Genomic DNA, 20,056 nt, shown 5'->3' on the forward strand with positions numbered 1-20,056 from the left:
ATTATATCACATCCAGTTTTTACATAGTTTCCATTATGTTCTAGAGCACATATGATCATCTGTATTTTGCAAATAATAAAACTAATACACAAAGTTACAACAGTTGCTTTGTGACTGCTACAAAGGTCATGACTTTGACGCTCAAGGTCATGTGATGTATTAATGGGCAGAGTTTCCATGCAATTACCTTGTCTGTTTCTTTTTTAGTTTGCTGTATCTGGATTCTCAACTCCACTCTGTCACTGGCATGTGTGTGACTTGGCTGGGGTACTTAACCTTTTCCAAATGTCATTTTCCTCATCTTTCTATGGTATTGATAATAATACCTCACACATAAGATTATCATTAGGTTGAAATGGATTGGTTCACATAAAACTTTATGAACTTTACATGCATAGTAAGTGTGCAATAGAGATTAGTGGTTGTAGTAGCAATATGCTAGAAGTAATAGTAGTTGTAATAATAACCAAGATTAAAACTCTGATTTTATGACAACTAATCCAGATTTTTATTTTTTGGTGTGCTAGACTACATTTATGTAATTGGCTTGCCATTTGGCTATTTTTGGCCACCATGTGTGTATAATTTCACACCTACTCTTTGGCCAAAAATAATCCAAATGCCAGGATTTATTCACATACATGAAATTACACACATCCATATACACATTGAGTGGCCAAAAATAAGTACTCAACCAAATGGCAAGCCTTACCCAGAAAGGTTTATACACACGCACACAACTAAAATATCAATTCATGTAACACTTTGCATTTTTAAGGCACCTTTTAAAGGTTGATATTCTCACTGCATCCAGGGAGCTGCATATTAGTCAGTGGTCTAATTTGTCTAAGCTCATGGAAATATCCAACTTGGAATGTTTGAAGGACTAACAGAGCCAGTATCTGCACTTAAATCAGAGGCAGTCTTTTGTATCTTTTACCCCATTTCAGATATGTCTTACACGTACACCCGCACATATATTTCTTATATTTTCATTTTAACTTTGCGGTTTTTTTTAATTAAAGAAAATCTGAAAACAAGTTAAAAGGAGAAAGTCATGGACAGTACCATCACTTGAAACTCACCTCTTTATTTCCCTTCATACTTTTAAATATAGATGATTTAGTTGTACCATCTCTACAATTTTGAATGCTGCTTTTAAAAATTAACTTTGTAATACCAGCATTTTATGTTGTTGTAGTCGTTATCAACATGAAGCTAAAGGCTGACTTTTGGGAGTTGCTGTCCCATGATGGATTTTCTCTATGAAGTTTTAGGTTCATTTTAGTAGTCTATGGGTTGGAATCTACATAACCTATAACTAGAAACTTGAAAATTTGTGAAACACATATTTTGTGAATCATTTCACATAGTATTGTCTTTATGTTTTCCTTCTCAAGTTCAGATTGTATTGTTAGGTCCGTAATCAAAGGAGTGAGACTGATACAAAGTGAAGGTCAAGCAAAGCTTTATTTCGCGCCAAGCATCCAGAATCAAACTGACCAGTTGGGGCCGCCTCTTACAGGGAGGGTGACCACCCCCAGCCTCACAGACTAACTTTTATAGAGCAAAGGCCGTGTGGTTGAGCCTGGCCATGCACAGGTGGCCAATGAGATTGCAACACACAGAGAAAACTGCACAGTCATGCTAGGTCACACACAGGTGGCCAATTGAATTTCAATTCACCCCATAGTAGCTATTTGAACTAGTCTATCTTCTTGGTCAGAACTGGCGCCCAAAAGGCGGGGCTCACACTCCTTGGTAGCTAGGGAGACAATATGTGTACTCCACTCATTGGATACCTCCACCTGACCTGACTCATCCCTGCATTTGGGCTCTGTTATCTCCACCTGACCTGACCCACCTTTGTATTTGGGCTCTGTTATCAGGGACTGGTCGGACCATATTTTATTGGTTTCCCAGACTTTCTTTTAAGTAAGTTCCCTGAGGTGGGCGGGGCGGGGGGGCAGGGGGCAGGGTCAGTTTAAGTTTTACTGCGTCAACAACAAAATGACTGTTCAACTGAGGTGGAGCCGCTCTGGCTAAATAGGCCCTTATAGTATTATTTCCTAAGCAGTATGAAATTAAGAAGTTATTTCTCTACAGGAAAACTGATCCAATCATTACTCTGCTAGGATTAAGCAAGCCTAATTTCAAGATGAGGCTGTTAATAAGCTTTCAGTTCTAAGGAAAAGGAGAAGACAAAGAGGAGGGAAAGGCGAAGGAGACAGAATGGGGGGGGAGGAGGACGATGACGACAATGAACAAGAGGGGGACAAGTCTTGATTTTTGAGGTATTTATTTGAAAAGCCATTTTGAAAGTATAATGCACACACTATAACACAAATAATAGGACATATATCTGCTCCTGTCTTCCACAGAGATAACATGCAGAGCATTAATCTTTTCATCCTAAGAACATGGACTTCCACAGCACTTCCCTCTCACTTTTGCATAAGACATGGAATCTCCATGCTGTCTCCGGTAAACTCGTATGTGTGATTATACCTGTATACCAATAGAGAGTTTCTAAAGAGCAAGGCAAGAATTAACCTACTGTCTAGAGTATGCCAAAATTTAGAATTACCAGTTAAAACTGGAATTTCTTCATTATACTTTACACTAGGAAGAGGCAATATTGGCTGGTCTAGAAATGTCTGAACCCTTCAAACACAGAACTTGGTACAAAAATAAAGCTCAGAAATAACAGAAGACACATTGAAAAATGGGAAGACCCATGTCAAAAGCTGTAGAGCTGGTTTGATTGTAGGTTTTTCAGAGTTTGTGTTTTCTATACTACGTCGTGAGGGAAAAGTTAGGCCAATTTAACTTGCTGTTGTTACCTTTGTAAAACTTGAGAAAAATAGCTATTTATCTTTGACTTCAATGAAAGCATGCCGACGTTGACCCTAAGAACTCAATTATGACTTTAAGTCAGTTATCAGAAGCCCGACAATGGATTTTTTTAGCTCTTTACCTGCATTGCAACTGTGGCTCTTCAGGCTCTTCTCAGTTTTGGTGTCCATCATACCCTTTCAGGCTTCAGAAAATCCTCCTTTTTATTTCCTGGGCTGCCCTGTCTGGGCCTTCAATTCCTTCTTCCATTGACATCCAGCCATTTTTAATCTCCATGACTTTATTCTGTTCACTCTTTCCAGTCCTCTCCCAGATTATTGAGTGTTCCATGATGTTGAACAAACAAACAAACAAAACACAATGTTTGTTTCCACTTAAAATTCATGCTTTTTCACATCCTGTGACTTTGTGACACCTCCCTTACCTTGTTCAATTGCTACCAAAGACATTGTATTTATTTTTATGATCTACGTTGAAGTTATTTGGCTGTCTCCCCTCATCTTTCCTCATATCCACCTATCACCATTGTTCTTGGACCACTTTAAAAAAAAATCTTTATATTCATATGTCAGCTTCTACTTAAAATCTGTTTTTTATCTTATTAACATGTGAGAGAGGAAAACAAAGGCACCAATGGTCTGAGAAGAGAAACTCCAATTAAATAACTTGTATTTCCTCTTCTTGTCTCTCAAAACTCAAATTTATCATCAGTGTACAAGTTCAATACTAACTTATTTTTTTAAATTCTTCTTATGTCATACCTTTGTAATTGATCTCCATTTCCTTTCACTTACCATAAGCTTTTGATTACTTTGTGTGTAGTGTCTCTCATAGCACACCCATATTATAGTACCTGTGTAGGAAAACATCTCTTTTGCCCTTTAATTCGTGATGTGTTTGAGACTGAAAAATAGGAGGCACAGTGCCTTGCACATGGGAAGTGTTCTGTAACTATTTATTGAGTGAAAGTAGACTTGTTGGTCTTAGAAATCATGGGTGGGAAGAAACCCAACTTATGGGGAAAAAAATTTAAATATAGGTATAGCAAAGAGGAGAACTGCAATTGCAATGGCCTAAGAACGTGTGGTTCCAGACCTGTGATGAGCACTATCCACCATCTTGGAGTAGGTCTTCAGTTCTCTTCAAAATTTTTAGCCAGTTATAGCCACAGTGAGACTCTTCAGTGCAGTCTCGATGAGACTGAACTAGAACTGCTCAATTAGCTGTCCTGAATTACAGGCACACAGACACAGTGTGGATAATACATGTTTATTATAGTTTCAAGCCACTTAGTTTTGTGGTAATTTATTACACATCAATAGTTAATACATTCTCCTTTCTTAACGAATCTAGTTCAATGAGACATGGAGTATCTTCTGTAAATTCAGGTGATGCAAATTGTGAGACAAAGGCACTCAGTGAATAATTTTAAAACCCTGTGAATGCATCATTGTCTCTAGAGTTACATGGGTTTCTAAAGCTTCACTGGACCCTTGCCCTTTAAAGATATTTGATGTGCTGCTTACATGTAAGAACTCATTTAGAACATCCTCTCCTGAGTCCTCATAGTGTTATTGTCTCTGTCATTTGTTTTGTAGACATCATTAACCACATTAGATTCTAGTTTAATGTATCAAAAGAGAATCAACAATTTTTAGCCCCCCATGGGTGATTCTGCCATGTAGGCCAGGCCTCATGAGAATCACTGACTTACCTTGTGATTATTGTATTTGTGCTCCCCCTTAGGGTCTAACCTACTGCATAGCAATGAGCATAATTCGTATCTCTCTTCACGGCATATGAACTGTACTTGGGATGGAGTAGAAAGTAAATAACTATTTGTTTACTGATTCTATGCAACATTATACATCTTGAAAACAACACTTCAAAGCACATTATAATATTGGTCTCAGAAATGAGTGAGTGAGCATTAGCAATAGAAATAAAACCAATGAAGACCTAGCAAAAGGAGAAGACCAGGGCAGAAAGGGAGAGGATGATTCAAAGGTAATTACTGCATCTTCACTTTTAAGGTGACATATTCTTATATAGTGTGGACTGAAAAAAGGAGAAAAAAAAAAGCAAGGATGAAAAGAGAAAGAAAAGAGAAGGAGGGCAAGACACTGCTAACCTAATGCAAGTTTCGTGGGTCTCCAGAAAGTTCTTAGAAATGATTCAAACTTTTGTTTTCTAAATTTGTTCTTACTTCTGAAAACCATAGCTCAGTATACCAAGATTCTATTTCATTCATTGTATCTGGGTTATATTTACTTCTTGTAGAAATAGTCCAGAGGAAACCAAATGATAGTGTTGCAGATTGCTACAAAACCTTTGATATATTGGATGCTTTTGACATTAATGTTGGCAAGAGGGAGAAAAAAAAGCTATGAGATTTTTAGAGGGGTTATACCGATGAGAGCCTGCTCAGCTTTCTCCATTTACGCTCAGTAAATTGTGTGTTGCTATCGGCAGGCTTGTCACAGTTCTTGCCAAAACATTGGTTACTTCTTGTTATTGTTAGAAAATTTCAGATTCGCAATTCCAGTTTTCTCTCCCATGTTTTAGGTCAAGACTCATCTGTCTGAAAAAATATGAATAGCTCAGGCTACAGTTCATAATAGAAAAATTAATGAGGCAGATTCATTATGACTTCAGACAGTAGATGAAACAGTTAAAAGAGCAGGAACAACGCAATGTTTATAAGCAGTTATTATAGCTAAGATTCAGAGTTCATCTAGATTCCCAAGAAATATATCTAGTAGGCAGCAAATGATATGATATCCATTCATGGGCTGTTAAGTATTACAGAAAGCTTCCAGTAGGCATTGTTTATTGATGGATAGTCCCACTGCTAAATCAAAATATTTATAACAATAGGCAATGAGTAGATTGTCATTCATAAACTATAGAGTAATAAAAGTGAAAAATAAAGGGATTATTAGCTGAGTCCAGCAATACAGTAATGTCTCTGAATGGGTTCTTCCCTCATCTACTTTCTTATTGCAGACATTGTGATTCGTAATAGAAGACTGCAGGGATGTTAGAAAAATTTGTCTAGAAACAGTAATAAAATTACAGTATTTTAATGACTGATTTTCTGGGATGAATTTTCCAGTTTTATTTATGAGACTGTCCATACAAAGAGAATAAACTGCACTTAATGCCGTCTCTCAGGGAGAAATATGTCTCTTTTTTAGGAAAAGAGAAGTGGACCATCTTGTATCATTTGCTTAGTTAATGTACTTGTTCTTATACCTCAGAGTGATGTCATAAATTATGAAGAAGTGAATGTATGATCTCCTGCCACTCTTGGAAAGAATTCATGGGCAAATCCTTCATTAAAATAGCATTAACAGTTTGGCTTATACCACAAAAATTAAATAAAGATACTAATATACTCATTAGTCACTTGTTAATGTCAGAGAGAGAGTATTTGTAAGAGAGAGAGAGATCTCTCACTTAGGCACACATGTATTTCCTTCTTATATTTGCTTTCTTTGCGTAAACCATAAGCCTTTAACATTTTCACATGCAAGTTACTTTTTCATTTTGGTTTCCAAAAAATGCGTTTCTCTGGGAGAAGGTGACTGATTTGAAGCAAGCCTGGCTTCAAAATATGATTTCTAAAATACTTGTTTTAAAAAGTCTTTGCAGCAATCCTTAGACTGGAGTCATTGTAATGAAATCTGGAATAAGTGATGGATATGTGAAATGGATTTTGGTTTCAGTCTCTCCAAACATATTTCTGAATTGTGTTTTATTTCTTCCAACTCATGTGAAATCAAGCTGTCCTCTAAATATATGGGATAATCTAGAGTGTGTGTGTGTGTATGCGTGTGTGTTTAATAATTGTACCTTAATGGTGGTTAAGCCATTAATAAAGGGCTACTTTTTTGGTGTCTTCCCTTGTCTAGAGTGATGGTTTTACCCAAAGCTGGGCAGCAAACTACAAGGGATAAAAATTTATGTGTATATATGTATTTTAAAAATCATTGAGTTGCCTTTGGAAAACATAATTGCTTCCAAGGAACTGTATTTCTTCAATTAGGCTGTGGATATCTAAGAGGCTGGGAAGGATTACAAGGAATAACTGATGTTGGGAAAATACAGGAGGCTTTGGGAGTTGTGTGGTGCGATAGGGATGGTGCTGGAATAAAACATTAGAGTACTCATCCTCTCCTGTATTTGCCCCCAACCAGCTGCATGACCTTGGACAAGTCACTTTGCCCCAAGGTCTCATGCTATAGAAAGTATGGACTTTTCTTTTTTTTTAAAGATCTTATTTATTTATTTGACAGGGAGAGATCACAAGTAGGCAGAGAGAAAGAGAGAGAGAGAGGGAAGCAGGCTCCCTGCTGAGCAGAGAGCCTGATGCAGGGCTCTGTCTCAGGACTCTGAGATCATGACCTGAGCCAAAGGCAGAGGCTTAACCCACTGAGCCACCCAGGTGCCCCCGAAGTGTGGACTTTTAAATGATCCTGATGGTCCTTTCTTTTCCCAACAATGTAAAGCTTCATATGAATGTATGTGCCAGCTCCTAGGCTCTTTGTTCTCTTGAGTCTTTTTAAAAATCTCAGGAAACCTGAAGTTATAGTATTTTAAATAACTACTTGGTGATCAGAGTACCCCGAGGATGATCTGAAGGCTTGGGGTTTTTTCAAATCATATCCATGTGGATACAGCCAAATAGTGGCATGGGGAGGATAGGGAATTTACCACAGAATGAGAAAGAAGGTATTCTCTTGAAACTTCTAGTGCAGTTGGGTGAAGACCATGAGAAGGCAAGAAGTTTGGCTTAATCATTGATTATGATTTCTTTGTCTATTGAAAAGTTGGCAAATATGTACAGAAAGATTAGCTTTGCATGTTTTTCATTATTTGTCACAAAATGGATGTAAATAACAAAGGATCTATGAATCTGTAGTTTCCTTTGTTACAGTTTTTTTTTTTAAGTCAAACTGAGTTTTATATCCTTTAACTTTGAATGCTGAAATGCAAAGTGCAGTTTTGTGACTAGACTTTGAATAAGGCATTTAAAATACCTTCATTTTCTTAGGTTGTAGTCCACAAGCTAATGAGGGGTTGGGTAGGTGTAGAGCAGCTGTGATAGCAGCATGTCTCTTTATTTATTGATGAAAATCCCAGAGGAGAATTGTGTCTGGAATAGAGAAATAGCTCCAATCATATCTCTGCTATATGAAAGAAAATATGCAAGGGGTAGGGGGAAGCTTACAAGAGAGATTTAGGATACTTCTTATCCCTGGTAGCGTCTTTAGAAGGAAGTCATCAAAGAGGAAAATGTGAGATTTGGAGATTGATGAGAAAGTAACTCTTTATTTAAAGCAAAACATCATAAAAATAGTAATCAAGTGAGAGGGGGAAATTTGCATTGCTTTAGTCTACTTAATATAGACCTCAAAGACCTCACCCTATCCTAAATGAATTAAAAGATAACTCTGATTTATCAGCTCTTTGAGCTGGAAGCTTCCCTGTAGAGTGTCTAATCCAACTTTTTCTTTCGGGTGAGGTAACTGTGTCCACACCTTGATTCAGTGTCCATGATCAGCAAATGAGTTAACAGGCAGGTAAGAAGGAGTCCCCAAGACAGAACTTCAGGTTCCCGGACAAGTATCCACTAAGTTTTCAGCAACCCTTTCCTAGATGACAAAATAAGTGACAAGATTTTTATACTGTTACACTCCTCAGAAAACCATCATTGGCTATTTGACCTTACAGATTTTTTTTTTTTCCATTTGAAATTATAGTCATCAAATGTGACACAATTTTCTGAGAGAAACTCTACTAGGAAAATTCTGTGTATGTCATGCTAACATTTGATGAAGCATTTTAAAGTAGAGAAATAGGATCATAAAGAACAATATCACACAAAATTGTCTTAGTTGGAAGAATATAGATACATTTTCTGTATATATGAAATGTTTACATACATTATATAGTACTGAATTCTATATACATTTTCTCACTTCTGTACTGATTATACATTATTAAATATAGTCTTGATTTTGTGAGGATGATATATAGTAGGGAGAAACCATGGGAAATTATTTTAATCTAGAGTCACAAAATGTGACTAGCACACTAGGTAACATTCTAAACTAAAAGTTGACAAGATATAAACATCAATTCTTTGCCATGCCATGTTTGGTGTTAGGGAACTTCTCTGAAATTGTGAGTAAGACTGTTTTAGCATTAGAGAACAAAGACACTTCTCAGCCACAAAAGTTAGAACACGGTAGTGACTTTGGGGAGTTATTCTATCAAAAACACAGATTAGTAAGAAATGGCATTGAAGAAATTAATGGCACATGGAATCACCCATGCTATATCCTGTCTTGATTTTCCTTTCTCCTGGCTCTAGAATCAGAACAGAAGGTATGTTAATATTATATTTTAAATCACTAATACTATTAGTTGTCCTAACAGTAAGAAAAAGTTGGATCTCTATACAATTCCATTATCAGGAAATATTTATGTCTTTCCTCTAAAATATTCAGGCGTACTTACTGCCAGTTGCTCAGCCCTATACAAGATAAGAAGCAATTATGGAAATGCCTGGCTGAGAAGGAAGAAGGGGTAAGAATCAGAAGTACTGTCAGTGCAAAAGGCTGTGTTTGTAAGATTACCTTTTTCCCGTGATGTACAGACTTGTAAATATTTTAAAGAGCCCTTTTCTCCTTACTATCTAAACAGAACACTAGGAATGATAGGAAATTTAAGAAGTGATATTACAAATATGCAGAATAATAGGCCATTAGACTCTAAAATGTGAATGGTAGTAGAAGTTTAGCACAAAATGCAAAATTGCTGTTGAAACACTGCAGTTTGTTGTGTGATGAGCTGTCAAAGATCATGCATAATGCAGCGGAGAAACAGGGAGCAGCTGGATTACATCATTTAAACTTGATTCTATGGACATGAAGAATTGATCTTTGAAGTGATCTCTGATGAGGTTTGGCTGAGACCTAGTAGCTTCTCCAGGGGAATATGTTTGGTTCTCATCTTCCATCCTCTGCATATTTATAGGCTACAGAATAAGAATGATTTTAATTATGCATGGACTGAACTTCAGTACAGGTTATATTTGAGGTTTTAGTTGTCCAGGTGAAAACAAAGCAAAACAAAACAAAACCTTTTACAGATTATCCCTTTGCTCTGTGTAAATCCTTCATCTGCAGAGCCAATATGAATTTGATGACACTTTTGTTCTCCTCAAAGATGGTCTCACATTGATCACAGAGTGAAGTTTTAGAGCCTTCACTCTGTCATTTTAAAGTTGTTTTCAGGAAGTTTAAAAACATTTAAAATGAGGGACGCCTGGGTGGCTCAGTGGGTTAAAGCCTCTGCCTTTGACTCAGGTCATGATCCCAGGGTCCTGGGATCGAGCCCCGCATTGGGCTCTCTGCTCAGCAGGGAGCCTGCTTCCTCCTTTCTCTCTGCCTGCCTCTCAGCCTACTTGTAATTTCTGCCTGTCAAATAAATAAATTTAAAAAAAAAAACATTTAAAATGAACCGTTGTCCTTTAATGAACAGAAAGAAAAATGGCAGATCACTCAAACAAATCCCTCTAAATTGGGCTAGTCCATGGGTCTCCCTTCATATAGTCACCTTTATTCTTATTTTTTTTTTTTGCCATCTTTAAATGAACTGCAAATTCATCTTGAGTTCCTGTCTAAATATCTTAGAAAAACCCACTGTCATGAAAAATCCCATTCATTTTCCAAATTGAGTACACTAAGACTCAGAGAGGTTAAGTAACACATACAATGTCATAAGAGTAGAGATGAGATTCAAATTCAAGTATTTTGACTTCTAAACATTCTATTTTGAAGAGAAATGCCATATCTTTAGGATGCTAGTCCATGAATGGTAATATAAATTGTGGCGCTCAATGTTAAAGCTGAAGATTGGAGAGTAAAGAAGCTGAAGTAAATTTCTGAACTCCTAATAAAATTAAGGAAATTTTGTAGATCACATTGCCATAAGGATAACTAGAAATTATGGATTCGTGTTCCTGAGTTTGTATGTGATATGCAGCCTCTAATGGGGAAGTGATTCCTAAAGCTTCAAGAGAATATTCATACAAGGTAGCTAAAGTCTTCCATTAGCTGCTATAGAACTTGTGAATTATTGTGGCTCTGAAGATAACCTGTGGATGATTCATGTAGGAGGCAAGTTTCAAAATGGGAAACCTTGGGGACACAAAATTCAGATGATGATTAGTCCCAAATTAACTCACATCCTGATAAGTTTTGGTAATGTCCATTCTACCACTGCTTAATGGGAGCCAGAGTAATGGCCCATATGCTGATTTTAAGGCCAGTTAAAATGGTGAGCAAGTCTCTTAACTCACAGGATTACTGTTAAGTTTCAAGGAGTTAAAGTACAAAACAGATAATAATCACTACATAAGTATTAGCTGTTACAAATGTTAGTAGCTATAGTGGTATTATTATTACTATTATTATTATTATTTTTAAATGTTGTTTATTTATTTGACAAAGAGAGATCACAAGTAGGCAGAGAGGCAGGCAGAGAGAGAAGAGGAAGCAGGCTCCCCACTGAGCCGAGAGCCTGACGTGGGGCTCGATACCAGGACCCTGAGACCATGACCTGAGCTGAAGGCAGAGGCTTAACCCACTGAGCCACCCAGGCACCCCACTATAGTGGTATTATTATCCACAGTATAGGATCCACATTTGTTTTCTCATACAGCCACTTTAAAACTGTCCAACCTTTTTTATTTTCCCAAATTAAAAAGAATATGTCCTTGAGATACATTTGTGATCACAGAATGATAATGGATATAAAATATTAAAATAAAATTATACCAGTAATTGACCCCATTATTCTTTGAATACCTTATTATTTATTGAGAAAATTTTATAATGGTTACCTTTTAAGTACCAGTCCTGGTGCTTAATATATAAAAAGGAAGCTTCTAATTTAAAAGAAAATGAGATATTAGTGGCATCGTAAATTGCGAGCTTTATTCATGACAACAACAGCATTTGCATGGGTTTCAAATTTTTTGTGTCGTAGGAGAAGAGAGAAAGGTCTACCCAAAACTACATATAATTGATATTGATCAGTAATATGCCACAGTTTATGAATATCACTATCATCATTGCAAAACAGGAAGAGGAAAGAATGGTAACTGGCTGAACAATTTCGTGGTTGTTTTGTTTAAAAAGAAAGGAAGAAGAAATCTTAAGCTGTAAGTGAGGCAGTACTGGAGTGTGCATAACCTCTAGTTTACAAAAGGCTGCGTTTGATATATTTAGGGAAACTAAGTTGTTAAAGACTTTCATTTCTGTAGTTTTGGTTTGAAGCAATGTGTTTTGTCAGTGTTATGCAACCGCCACTGCTTTTGATGATGAAGATGTGAAGGACCTGGAACAATTGAATTATTTTTATGAAGACGGATAAATCAAACATGGTAGCTAATTAAATTACACATAAATGAATAAGAAAAAGAAAATAAGGGGTGCCTGTGTGGCTCCGTTGGTGAAGCATCTGACTCTTGATTTCAGCTCAGGTCATGATCTCAGGAATGTGAGATCAAGCCCAGCGTCAGGCTCTGTGCTGGGTGTGGAGCCTGCTTGAGAGTCTCTCCCCATCCCTCCCCTGGCCCCCATCTAAAAAGAAGAAAGAAAGGAGAAAGAAAATACTATTATTGTACAAGAACACTGACCCTGTATCCAGAGGAAAATACCATTCTTTTTTTTTAAATTTTTTTTTTATTAAAGATTTTATTTACTTATTTGACACAGAGAGAGAGAGATCACAAGTAGGCAGAGAGGCAGGCAGAGAGAGAGAGGGAAGCAGGCTTTCTGCTGAGCAGAGAGCCCGATGTGGGGCTCGATCCCAGGACTGATCCCAGGACCCTGAGGTCATGACCTGAGCCGAAGGCAGAGGCTTAACCCTCTGAGCCACCCAGGTGCCCCAGGAAAATACTGTTCTGAAAGCAGAATAGTTATCTTATAAGTCAGACTGGGTTTAAGTCTTTTTTAGAGCACTTCAAGAGTAATATTCCAGACAGTAGCTCATAACGTCCCCTTAAAAATTTGTATTTTTACTACATAGTAAATATATAATCTTCCAAATCTATACATGTATATGCATTGTTTTACAAAAATAAGATTATATTATATAAAATATTTTGTTACCTTCTATGTCAGTTACTAAGAGCTCAGGAATATATCTCCATATCATTGCATACTATTACCACCATTCCAAATTGCTATATAATATTTTACTGAATGTATATTAACTAATTTGTTTAATCAAATTATCTTCAGGATATATCTGAAAGACAAATATTATAATCATGACAAAGTTGCATTATAGTCTATAGTCAGTCTTTTAAACAATACATTTCATGCTTTAAAGACAATGATACTATAATCAACCATGACAGAGTTAACTATTTTCTATAGCAGATTTCTTAATTACATTGAATAATTTACCTAGTCTGATAAATAAATGAATCAAATTAAAGTACTGAAATTAAGAGTAAAATACTAAGAACTCTCTCTGGGATATAGACACAATTTTTGCGGTTACAAATTGAACTGTTAAATAGGATGTATTACATTTTTAGGTCTTAGAAACCAAGTTCTATTTTAGTTAAAATCTGATTTTAGAATGTTATTTTCTTCCAACATTATTGAAGCATGTTCTCTCTTTCTAAACATCTGTATTTATACAGTAAATGAAGAATTGGTTCTTTGTATTTTAGATTTTACTGGCCAGTGTTTTGATTCTTACAGTGATGCATATTGGGGAAAAGAAACAATCAACTTGTCTAAAAAGTTAATACACAGTGGTACATCTATACCATGGAATAATGTGCAGCAATAAAAAGGGACAAACTTGAGACACACAACAACTTAGATGGGTCTCAGGGGAACTATACTGAGTGAAAAAAGTCCATCTCAGAGATTATGTACTGTATGATTCTATTTATATTCCATTCTTAGAGTGACAATATTGTAGAGATGAAGAAGAGATTAGTGACTTGCCAGGTGTTAGGGCTGGATTTGGGGAGAGAAGTTTACGTTGGCTATGGTGTGGCTGCAGAAGGATCCATATTTGGAGTAGTCCAAATTCTGATGTGGTAGTTACCTGTAGCTACATATACAATACATACACACACACACACGAGTGCATGTAAAACTGAAGAAATTGGCATAAGCCCTGTGGATTGTACCAATGTCCGTTCCCTCATTTTGATATTGAGCTATAGTTATACAGGATATCGTCATTAAAAAATAGTGTGTGAAAGGAGCACAGGTTCTCCTGGTACCTTTCTTCAATTTCTTGTGAATGTGTATTTGAAGAGAAAAATCAAAGGAAATAAATGTTTTACAACTTAAAAACTATTACAAGAGTTTAATGTTTGAGTTTGGAGTAGATGGAAAGAGACTAAATAAATGGAAAATGATGTTGTTTAGAGCAGCACACTGCTACCCAGAGTGCCTTAGCTAATACTTAGTTCAATTTCAGATGATTTTTGTTAAAAAATTTTATTTATTTATTTGACAGGCAGAGATTACAAGTAGGCAGAGAGGCAGGCAGAGAGAGAGGGGGAAGCAGGCTCCCTGCTGAGCAGAGAGCCCTACGTGGGACTGGAACCCAGGACCCTGAGATCATGATCTGAGCCAAAGGCAGAGGCTTAACCCACTGAGCCACCCAGGGACCCCTCAAATGATTTTTTATGATAATTATCTATATACTTGAGATTAAAAATAGCCATATATAGGGCGCCTGGGTGGCTCAGTGGGTTAAGCCGCTGCCTTCGGCTCAGGTCATGATCTCGGGGTACTGGGATCGAGTCCCGCATCGGGCTCTCTGCTCAGCAGGGAGCCTGCTTCCCTTCCTCTCTCTCTGCCTGCCTCTCTACCTACTTGTGATCTCTCTCTGTCAAATAAATAAATAAAATCTTTAAAAAAAAATAGCCATATATATTTCAGACAAAATTATCTTTGAAATTAGAACATATCCATGAATCAGGTTTTATATATCCTTGAGAAAAGCATATAACGTAAAATATTTATGCAGCATCCTTAATTCATTTATGTGTTATGATGGTGTATCTGCTTTTAAAAAAAACAGCTTTTATTACACTAAATAGATTCTTACTCTATTATTTTTTAAAGATTAATTTATTTAAGAGAGAGTGTGTGTGCACAAGTGGGAAGGGGGCAGAGTTGGAGAAGCAGACTTCCTCCTGAGCAAGGAGCCCACTCACTGCAGGGCTGTATCCCAGGACCCTGGGATCCTGACCTGAGCCAAAGAGCTAAACTGACTCAGCCACCCAGGCACCCCCTTACTCTCTTTTAAAGATAAATAAAACTTACTTGCAAAAATTGTTGTAATAATTAGACATAGTAACTTACAATATTCACCATTTCCATGATCTCTTTGTGGACTCTGTGGTCCTATGAGTTGGACAAAATGGGTATTTATTCTCTCCATTATAAAAATTAGTACTCTGAAATTAAAAGCTCCAATGTTAATCAATGACTTAAGATTAGAACTCTGTTCTGATTTTTATAAACTTTTTCTACTAATCTATCACTGTTTCCTTCTTTCTTCTTTCTTTCTTTCTTTTCTTGTCTTTTATTTATTTATTTATTTTTTAGAAAGAGGAACAAGGAGGTGGAGGAAGGGGAGGGGCAGGGGGAGAGAATCTTTTTTTTTTTTTTTTTCTTAAGGGGGAGAGAATCTTAAGCCAACTCTCCACTGAGCACAGAGCCCAATGCAGGGCTTGATCTCACGACCCAGAGATCATGACCTGAGCTGAAATCAAGGGACAGGTGCTCAACCAACTGAGCCACCGAGGTGCCCCATAATCTATTACTGATTATTATGTGCTGGGTTGTTTGTTTGTTTTGGAAAACTTTGAAAGGTCAGTTAGAATACATTATCTAAACATCCTCTATGTTCATACTGCATAATGTGAAGGAACGCCAGATGAGACTCAACCAAGTTCTTGTTCCAGAATCTACTGACAAACTAATTCTGTAACTTTTTCTTTGAGTTCAGTTCTTTCATATATAAAACATATAAAATAAACATTAGAGTTGGTTTAAGCTTCTATGCTGTTCTAATACTCTGTTAAGTCTATATCCCCTTCCAACTATGCTAAGTTTTAATCCTCTTAAAAGTTTTGGGATGGCTCTTTCTAGAAGACTTTACATTTGATCATTTATTACCATGCTTTACTTATTTTTTGAGCTGTATCTATATACATAATATGAAATTATGCTAGCTAAAAAACACTTTCATGTTAATTTTACTTCACCATTATTTCTTAAGAAGAATGTATTTGGTGGCACCTGGGTGGTTCAGTGGGTTAAAGCCTCTGCCTTTGGCTCCGGTCATGATCCCAGGGTCCTGGGATCGAGCCCCGCATGGGGCTCTTTGCTCAGCAGGGAGCCTGCTTCCTCCTCTCTCTCTACCTGCTTCTCTGCCTACTTGTGATCGCTGTCTGTCAAATAAATAAATAAATAAAATCTTAAAAAAAAAAAAAAGAATGTATTTGCACGTGCTATTAGTTTTTTAGTATTCTTGAAATCCTTTCTCCACTAATCCTTGTAATAAAAAAGTGACTTATTGGTGGAGAAGTTGGCAAATTTATTTTAGGTACTAATTAGAGTATACCTACATTTTGACCTTGGGATACCAAGACTTTAGTCTCTTTCTTTTTATCCAATGTGAGTTTGGGGCATATGGTCAAGGATTCTAGCTAACAGCTATTTCCCAGGATATGTAGTGTTTATGGTCTCTGGATCTGGGATGTGATGTTTATTACCTTGGTTGCCACATTTTAAAACACAGATTCAACCAAAGATTTTTTTTTAAATTTTGTTACCTATGAATTTATGCTTTAATCTATGTAAGCCTTACTTACCTCTGGAAATAATCTCTTTCTTTTTTGTCTATTATTTTGCATAATTCATTTAAACTCAAGGGCCACATCTGATCTGTCTTGGTACACAGAACATTCATCAAAACACCTGGGAAATTAGTAGACAAACAGTTGCAGAACAACCCATTTTAAAGACATGTTTGAAACAGGCAATTATCTAAAACATTTTAGTTGAACAGTTTTGTAATTTTCCAGATTGTGTTTCTTAATAGACCATTAAAAACAAAGATTAAGAGATTTTCTTATATCTTCTCAATAAAATATATAACTCTTATATACCTACAAATGTGGGCAGCTAAATGACAGTCCAGAAATACTCTGTGTTCTTTTAGCTTTTGAACAAAGTATGCATGAAGGACTGCAAGGGAAATTTGCCTGAGCTTCTCACTGTCAAGATTACAAGGAGTGTGGCCCACTCAACCAATAATCCTTTAGTTTTTAAACTGTTTGAGACATTTGGAGATGAAAAGGTTATAGGAGAATCTACTCATCTGTCAGTTCTGAGTAATACACAAATTGTTCCTGTCCTTTTTGGGACTGAACCAGCACAAACAGGGGACCCTAAAGACGTAACTTCTAAAAGAACACAATGAATTCATTTTTGAAATCCCGAACATAAGATTTCTTCCAAGTACTTTTTAAGAGATCCTTATCATTTCAAATTATAGGTCTTCGGCAGTTTATAAGCAGAAGGGAACCCTTCTTGAAATGTTGGCATGAACACTCAGGACTTAGATTTATTCACTAATTTGGTGAGAGTGTAGCAAAGTAAAGATTTTCTTGATATTGTGAGCAGGATAATATTTATAGGAAAGGATGATAGGGATTAAAATAATTTTTTAATGAGAATTATGGCCATGTGAGCCATATTATTTATTTTGTTCATTTCAGGTGACTCAATTGAATGGGTTTTATGGCAGATAGTTTCAATATATTTTACATAGATTATGGGTGTTTACATCAGTGTTACAGGTATTTCACAGGTTTACAAATCAACGTTTAACTGCTGTAAATATTTGTGTGTTCAGTAAGGAATTTTAACATTTGAAATTTGAAAACTATACAGAAATGTTTAAGTGTTTGGATGATAGGGCATGGTTTAACAGTGGAAAAAGATTTATAAACAATGAGAATTCATCAAAGCTCTTCTGAAAAGGAACACAGATGAGTAAAACTGTCATAAACCAAAGTATTTGGAGTTTTAAAAAATGACCATTTTGATTCCATGATGGTATATATTCATATTAGCATAAAAAAGCCAGCTGTTTTCAGAAACAACTCAAAATTTCAGTGGCTTAATAAAATAAAGATCTGTTTCTAGCTCCCACCATAATCAACCATGGTTCAATGTCAAGGTGGAAGCTTTACTCCATGAAGTAACTAAAGGACCCGAGTTTCTTTCATGTTCGGGCTCTTCCATTTCTTAACATCTTACAGTCCTTCACTGTGTTGAGATCTTCTGCATCCCACTGTTAGACAAGGCAGGAAAGAGAGAACATACAAGGTACACTTACTTGCTCTATGAATCTTGGGCTGGAGATGTCACACCTCATTTCCACTCTTAGATTATTGGTGAGGACTAGCAGCATGCCCCAGTTACATAGAGAGAGATAGGGACATGTGATCTGACAGTGTTCCCAGAAAGAAGGAAACTTAACCTGTCTCTCCTCAACATTCAAGAAATTCAATAGAAATATAGTAATAGCAGTTTAAATGTAGGAACTGATTCCAAGAAATACAACTTCAAAGTCTATGCTCTTAAATACCATTCTATACTGCCTCTCCTTCTGGAAAAGAAGTAAGTTCTTAGTGGTACAAAATGTATGCCATAAGCAGAAAGTAGGAGGCCAGATGCTTTTAATTCAGATCTGAGTATTTTTGGACTTCTATTTCTAAGAGATTTCTGGGCAAAACAACTTCATAGATGGACCTGCTGATAAGGCCACCTTCCCCTCTCTTAGATTCGCTCAGCTTTTTCTTTGACTTGACCTGAAATCTTTCACACATGTTCTTTCTCCTCTAAGGCCACACTACTTAGGCAGACCTTGGTAAGTATGAGGTACAATAGCATGTGATAAAGAGGAGAGCTTACCTACAAAGGACCAAAAAGAAGGTCTCTGGGACCAGCCTGCTTTGTACAAGCTCTGTCTTTGCATTTAATAGCTGTGATACCCTGGCTAATTATTTCATCTCTGCATTCCTTAGTTCCACTGCTTGTAAAATATAGGTAATACATCATAGAGTTGTTAGAATTAAATGAATTAATACTTGCAAAAATTTAAGAAAAATATTAGGCATATTCTAAGTGCTATTTAAGTGTTTCTTAAATGTCGAGAGAGAGACAGAGAGAGAAAGACTGAGTCCTTTGGGTATCTAAATGGAAGGAGAGAGTTTTTAAGATCTTGGATTTTGAAATGTTTACTGTTTTAAATGAAAATAACCACGCTGATAGTGGAGTGTGTCTTCCTTAAATTTCTTAGTGAGATCATTTTCCAAAGATCAATTTTGTTGGAATAATATTTGTTTTTGCTAAAAAGGCCCAATACATTTGCACGCTTGCATTTGCCCCTGCCTTATTTTCTGTTCTTTTTCTTTAATAGGGTAAATAAATAGTTTTTTGGAAAAACTTTTATATGAGAGATGGTATTTTTAAGTAATTAGTATTAGATATAAGGTATTTTTTCTGAAATTGTTAGAGAGTAGACACTTATGAAAATAAAGATATATGGTCCTTACTCCTGGCCCGAAAGTGGCCATTTCTATTATGTTTCTATTATTTGAGAGATGAGTAAATATATATTAATTAGATAAACATACTTTTGGAAATACCTTTAATTTGAGAATATGATGGGGTGACTTTTAGGATAAAGCTATATTCAAGTCTTTAACATTTGTTTGATAATGAATGAAGGAGTCTATGTGGACTGTTAGCTAATGTCCATTTAGAAGATCATTATTATCCAAAGAAACTTCTTGTCCAATTTTAGTTAAAGACAATTTTTTATGACCCAGTTATAAAATGTACATGGAAATATATTCAGTATAAGTGCTGACACAAACTTAATTACATCACTGCAAATGTACTTGCTATAATTTTAAGCTAAAGAGTTAAGACTCTGTTGTTCAAATAGCACCCACTTAAAGTGCAGCCAGTATCCACCTCCATCACCCTGCCAGAACACTCCAGATGGCAACCAGGGTCTGGGAAGTCTCTAAACGCAAACTCACCTTTAGTCTGAGCCCATG

The 20,056-nt window shown here is 36.3% G+C and overlaps 1 protein-coding gene across 18 annotated transcripts in view; it reads left to right on the plus strand.

The window, feature by feature from the left end:
- Positions 1–20,056, plus strand: part of NRXN1 (neurexin 1) — a 1,159,797-nt gene that overhangs the window by 868,926 nt on the left and 270,815 nt on the right. The gene's annotated exons all lie outside the window — the stretch shown is intronic.

This window comes from Mustela nigripes, chromosome 7, assembly GCF_022355385.1.
Source record: "Mustela nigripes isolate SB6536 chromosome 7, MUSNIG.SB6536, whole genome shotgun sequence".
Taxonomy (NCBI): Eukaryota; Metazoa; Chordata; class Mammalia; order Carnivora; family Mustelidae; genus Mustela; species Mustela nigripes.